This window comes from Pipistrellus kuhlii, unplaced genomic scaffold (genome assembly GCF_014108245.1).
Source record: "Pipistrellus kuhlii isolate mPipKuh1 unplaced genomic scaffold, mPipKuh1.p scaffold_m20_p_171, whole genome shotgun sequence".
NCBI lineage: Eukaryota > Metazoa > Chordata > Mammalia > Chiroptera > Vespertilionidae > Pipistrellus > Pipistrellus kuhlii.
This window is the reverse complement of record NW_023425484.1, coordinates 1-6,902: the sequence shown is the minus strand read 5'-3', so window position 1 is coordinate 6,902 and position 6,902 is coordinate 1. Positions and strand designations below refer to the sequence as shown.

General features: G+C 44.1%; 2 pseudogenes; both read left to right on the top strand.

Annotated features, from left to right (window-relative positions):
* Positions 1-781: 781 nt before the first annotated feature.
* Positions 782-1,534, top strand: LOC118721061 (annotated as a pseudogene).
* A 2,199-nt stretch (positions 1,535-3,733) lies between these two features.
* LOC118721064 lies at positions 3,734-5,410 on the top strand (annotated as a pseudogene).
* Positions 5,411-6,902: the final 1,492 nt, after the last annotated feature.

Here is a 6,902-nt window from a genome sequence, read left to right as displayed (position 1 = left end):
AATCCAAAAGTGTGAGGATAGTGTAAGGAGCCTCTGGAACTGCTTAAAACGTATCAACATCCGGATTTTTGGGGTGCCAGAGGAGAGCGAGCAGGATATTGAAGGACTATTGAAAGAAATAATGATAGAAAGCTTTCCCTACCTTGTAAAAGAAATAGAATTACAAGTTCAGGAAGCATACAGAACCCCAAACAAGAGGAATCCAAAGAGGAACACACCAAGACACATCATAATTAAAATGCCAAAGGCAAAAGACAAAGAGAGAATCTTACAAGCAGCAAGAGAAAAGCTAGTTACCTACAAGGAAGTACCCATACGACTGTCAGCTGATTTCTCAACAGAAACTATGCAGGCCAGAAGGGAGTGGCAAGAAATATTCAAAAATGATGAAAAACAAGAACCTACAACCAAGATTACTCTACCCAGCAAAGCTATCATTCAGAATTGAAGGTCAGATAAAGAGCTTCACAGACAAGAACAAGTTAAAGGAGTTCATCAACACCAAACCAGGATTACATGAAATGCTGAAGGGTATTCTTTAAGGAGAGGAAGAAGAAGAAGAAAAGTAAAGGTAAAAATTACGAACAACAAAAAGACATGAAATACATACCTACCAACAAGTGAATCTAAAAATCAAGTGAATAAAAAATCTGAAGAACAAAATGGACTGGTGAACATAATAAAATCAGGGACATAGAAAGGGATTGGACCAACAATTCTCAGGGGAAGGGAGTCTGAGGGGTGAGGAAAGAGATTGGACAAAAATCTTACATCTCACCGCTGCCGAGGGCTCCGGCTGCCCGAGTGTGGACCTTTGGTCCCCGCCGGCGGCGGCCTTGCTGTCCGGGGGCGGCGGGGAGCGAGTGGCCGCCTTGCTGTCCAGGGGCGGCGGGGAGCGAGTGGCCGCCTTGCTGTCCGGGGGCGGCGGGGAGCGAGTGGCCGCCTTGCTGTCCAGGGGCGGCGGGGAGCGAGTGGCCGCCTTGCTGTCCGGGGGCGGCGGGGAGCGAGTGGCCGCGGCCTTCCGGGCTGGGATGAGCCGCACTCTCGGCGGAGGCAGGGGAGCCGAGCCGGAGCCATGGCCAGTACAGTGGTCGCAGCTGGATTGACCATTGCTGCTGCAGGATTTGCAGGCCGTTATGTTTTGCAAGCCATGAAGCATATGGAGCCTCAAGTAAAACAAGTTTTTCAAAGTCTACCAAAATCTGCCTTCAGTGGTGGCTATTACAGAGGTAAGTTTGAACCCAAAATGACAAAACGAGAAGCAGCATTAATATTAGGTGTAAGCCCTACTGCCAATAAAGGAAAAATAAGATGCTCACCGACGAATTATGCTGTTAAATCCACCCAGACAAGGGAGGATCTCCTTACATAGCAGCCAAAATCAATGAAGCTAAAGATTTACTAGACAGTCAAGCTAAAAAATGAAGTAAATGTATGGTGAATTTTAAGTTGTTAGTCACTTATATAAAAACAGCTTTTTGTAATAAAATGTCCCAAAGCTACACATTTTAAAAAATGATTTAGCACAAACTAAGTAAAAAAAAAAAAAAAAAAAATCTTACACCTATGGATGAAGACAGGGGCGGGGGTAAGGGCATGGGGTGGAGTTGGGAATCAAGTGGAGGGAAACTATGGGGGAAGAGGGGGGAAAGAGGAGCACCTGTAAAGATTTATTATAATAAAAAGAAAAGAAAAGAAAGAAAGGTCAGAGCCAACCACTCCTATCTAATTGAGACAATGGTAACTGAGGCAACTTCTCCATCTTATAATTATGTAAATCCTTACTGATATGATAATCCGCTTATTACCTGCCTAAGGGCTATGGGTGTATCCCAAACCTGCTTAAGGGTAATGGGTGTATCCCATAGTCTCAATAAAAGGAATAGCTAGGCCTGAGCCTAGTGGTAGTTCTCCCCCGAGAGGTAGACTCCCACTTGCTTCCTATTTTTCCCAAATTAACTTTTTTCCAGTCTGTTTTCATTTGTGTGCGGCCTTCTCCAGAATTGGACTCTGAACAGGAATCCTGAACCACGTGGAATGTGATAAGGGATCCCACATCTGGAGCCCAACGTGTGGCTCCTGGGGGAGATGATATTTTCCGCCTAGAGCAAAGGAGGAAAAATTCACCGGAAAAGGTGATGGAAATTAACCGCACTCAAAAGCCCACAGACCAGCTGAAGAATCTATAACTATGGTGGAACATCTTTTCCAGGCTAATGGGGAAGAATTAGGTTATAAATATAAAGTAAATTGTATTATAGAATTTTGGCTTTATGCTTAAAGAATGTGGTTTCTTTCTTTTTAAAAAAATATATATTTTATTGATTTTTTACAGAGTCGAAGTTAGAGGGATAGAGTTAGAAACATCAATGAGAGAGAGACATTGATCAGCTGCCTCCTGCACCCCCCCCTCCCCACCACTGGGGACGTGCCCACAACCAAGGTACATGCCCTTGACCGGAATCGAACCTGGGACCTTTCAGTCCATAGGCCGATGCTCTATCCACTGAGCCAAACCGGTTTCGGCAAGAATGTGGTTTCTTGTTCAAATTTAAATATTGGTTTTTATTTGGAATTTGAAATCTGTAATAAGTGAAACTCCACTGCTGAAACCACCTCTGATGTGGAAAAATTCAAAGGTGGCAGGAGAGGGCAAGGCTATCTGCTCTCCCGCAATGAGATTACTCAGTGCGTTGTTTAAAAATTATAAAAGAATTTGCAAATTGGGTGTTATCTTGGCCAAACTGGGGGTTAGTTATTACTTTGGAAAGCAAAAAAGAAAGAGAAATTTAAGATCTGTCTGTCTTTTAAGCAAGAAAAGAAATCCGGCCAGATCTGTTGCGGAGGCTTCTCCCGAAGTAAGCAGGATGTGGGGAAGGGAAGGGGACACGTGAAGATCCAATATGGAAGCCCACTCTCCCAGGATGCTAAGGAATGTGGTAATTTGCATTTGAATGGCTACAAACTTCCTCCAAACTGTTTGGCAGCAAAACATTTTTTTTTTTTAAGTTTGCTTAATTATATAAATAAGAAAGTTAAAGGTTTAGATAAGCACACTGCCACCTGGGCATATACCCTGACTGGGAATTGAACCCTGATCTCCTGGTTCAACCGCTGAGCCACACTGGATGGGGTTTTTCTATTGATTTTCTAGAGAGAGAGAGACAGAGAGAGAGAGAGAGAGAGAGAGAGAGAGAGAGAGAGAGAGAGAGAGAGAGAGAGACACATCAATTGGTTGCTTCCTCACACACCCTAGCATGGCCTGGGATGAAACCTGCAACCCAAGTATGTGCCCTTGACTGGGAATTGAACCTGTGACCCTTCGGTGCTCAGGCAATCACTCTTAACCACTGGGTCACAGTGGCCAGGGCTTGGATATACATTTCTCATCCAAAGCCATCCATTTGGGTCTGATTTTTTATTTACTACACTAGAGGCCTGGTGCATGAAATCAGTGCACTGTTGGGGGGTACCCGCCTGGATTGTGAGAGGGGTGCAGGCCAGGCCGAGGGACCCCACTGGTGCATGATAAGGACTGGGGAGGAATGGGGGAGGTTGGGCAGCCAGGGAGAGACTGTGGGAGAGCTCCAGGGCATGTCTGGCCCATCTTACTCAGTCCCTATCGGCTGGACACCAGCAGCAAGCTAACCTGCCAGTCAGAGCATCTTCCCCCTGGTGGTCAATGCATGTCATAGCAACTGGTCAACTGTCTGCCCCCTCGTGGTAAGTACATGTCATAGCAAGCAGTTGAGCAGCCTTAGCATATCATTAGCATATTATGCTTTGATTAGTTGAACGTCTGGATGACTGGACACTTAGCACATTAGGATTTTATTATAAAGGATGGGAGAACTAGGCAAGAGGCACTAAGACCTACAGGGAAATCAAACCTCAGATGGTGAAAGGCTGGGAGGAGTGGGTGATGGAGAGCCAGCCTCAGTTGGGTGGGTGCAAATGAGAGCCTGTAGGTATCAGAAGCTGAGAGAAAACTGCTAGATCCAGCTCTGAACTCTTTTTTCCCTTCTGGACTCAGCACTGCAGAGGATACATAGGACCTTGTGTGGAAGGAGGGAAGTCTATTGCCAAGAGTAGGCTGGAAACCAGCACTCATACCTAGGACTCCTTCCTCTGATCAAATCAATCATTGCCACAGCCCCCACACTCACAAACTGTGCTTCCCCCCTTCTCCAAGCACTGCCTATTGTCCTGTGAGAAAGATATATCCTAAAAGCCATTGATTTCCCCGAGGAATTCTAACATTGCCAAAGGTAAAATGAAAGAGAAGTGGCTCGTGTCTTGTCTGGTATATAGTGGTGAGAAGATAGTAGAAGAGGGCTGGGTAGAGGGGCAGGCCCACAGGGGCTGGGAAGGGGAGCGTGGCAGGCCTGGGTAAAATACAGCTTGCTGACCTTGCCTGGTTCCGAGAAAAACCAGGGAGATAGGCAAAATGACCTAGAACTAGTCCCAGCTAGGCAAAATTGCTAAGGCAACCCAGCTGGTGGGGAAAGAAGGGTGCGTACGGGACACATGAGCTTTAGAATGTATGGACGTTGAGGCTGAAAGATGACAGCGGCCATGGAGTTGATGCTGCTGCAGTCCCTGGGGCTGAGTAAAGGGAACAAGTACAGCGCTCAGGGCGAGCGCCAGTTCCAGTTCTTTAAACAAACAGCGGTCCATGTCTAAGAGGATTGGCTATTATAGCAGCTCATCTAGTCAAAGAAGCCAACAAAGAATATTAACTTGGGAGCACTGTAGAAGAGAAAGCAATGGCTCAACAATGGTTGGAGTACAAAGGAACTCGAGTACATGGATCCACATTCTGTTGAAGGATCTTAAGTAAATTTTAAAAAATATATTTTATTGATTTTCCACAGAGAGAAAGAGAGAGGGATAGAGAGCTAGAAACGTCGATGAGAGAGAAATATCGACCAGCTCCCTCCTGCACATCCCCTGCCTGGGATGTGCCCGCAACCAATGTACATGCCCTTGACTAGAATCAAACCTGGGACCTTTCAGTCTGCACACCGACGCTCTATCCACTGAGCCAAACTGGTCCTGGCTGTTGAAGGATTTTAATTTATATCTTGAAGATAAAGTCTATCTTAGAGGATATAACTTTACTTTAGCAGATATTGTTTTATACTATGGATGCCATCACTTCATAGTTGACCTGACAGTTCAAGAAAAGGAGAATTATCTTAATGTGTGTCGCTGGATTGTCACATTCAGCTCAGGCAACATCTGTCTAGTTTTGTCTTCATCAAGAACATACTGAAGCTACCCATGCAGTGCAGAAGAAATATTAAAAATATTTTAAATGGAAAATGTATTCTGGACCAGTGGGCTAATGTAAATTGATGTGCACTTTTTATTTGCTGAAGTTGATAGAATTTTTAAAGTGTAAACATGTCTAGCCCTAGTTGGCCTGTGGACTGAAAGGTCCTGAGATCGATTCCAGTCAAGAGTATAAGCCTGGGTTGCGGGCTCAATCCCCAGTAAGAGGCATGCAGGATTTAACCAATCAATGATTCTCTTTCATCATTGATGTTTCTATTTCTCCCTCTCACTTCCTCTGTGAAATCAATAAAATATATATATTGAAAAATAAAATGGTTAGCCGAAACCGGTTTGGCTCAGGGGATGGAGCATGGCCTACAGACTGAAGTGTCCTGGGTTCAAGTCCAGTTAAGGGCATGTAACTTGGTCGCAGGCACATCCCTAGTGGGGGTTGTGCAGGAGGCAGCTGATCGATGTTTCTCTCTGATCAATGTTTCTAACCCTCTATCCCTCTCCTTTCCTCTCTATAAAAATTCAATAAAACATATAAAAAATAAAAATAAAAAATAAAATGGTTAACCAAAAAAAACCCATGCCTGAATGTCTTATTTTTTCTTTAGTTGAAATTTTGCAATTTTTAATGTAAAAATTCAACTGCTATCAAAACGAGTTAAGATCAAGTTATAAATCAACTTGTTTTTATAGATGAAATTTATTTTAATAAAAGTTGCAAAGTCAGTGGCTTAATTTTAAATCATTAGTCCTTTAATGATTGACCTATTTGGCTATTTACTGACCTTTCATATTTTAAAATGCATTTTCCCCTATGACTACTTACCGTTGTTGTTTATTAAGATCTATAATATATTGTGCCAAGGATAGAGAAAGGAGACACATGTGTTTTCAAATATTTATGCGAACCAGTAAATGTGATTGAAAAAGTAGAAATAAAATAAAATGTATGGATGTTGTCTGACTGGTGTGGCTCAATGGTGAGCACTGACCTATGAACCAGGAGGTCATGGTTTGATTCCCTGTCAGGGCACCTGAGCAGGTTGCAGGCTTGATCCTGGTGTAGGGCATGCAGGAAGGCGGCCAATGGATGATTCTCTTCCAACTTTGATATTTTCATCTTTCTCTCCCCCTCCCTTCCTCTCTGTAATCAATAAAAAATATTTTTAAGAAAATGTATGGATGTTGCAAAGACAGGCAGCTTGCAGATAACCAGTTATAACACAGTGAGGCGTAGGAACCATCCCAAGGATGTTGATAAGGCAGAATTATTTGGAAAAAAAAAACCCACCAAAAAACAATCAGAAGGTAGCAAGCATGTATCTTACCCCTAGGCCTACCTAGGCAGAAAGGCCATGCTCTCTCCCCACCCCCCTGACACTCGCCTGCGCCCACGTGTCTTATGGGCCATGTGGACTCCACACGTGGCTAATGGATTTCAATGAGCTTGGATGCTGAACTACACCTGGCTGCGCATGGCGTGGGAGCTCTGTACACAGTCATGTTTCAACCCTAGCTGCACTTTCCCAGGACGACTTCTCTCAATAAACTCTGCTTCTGCTAGCCGTTTTTGTCCATGACTTCATTCTTCGAGACAACAGACTTGGACCTAA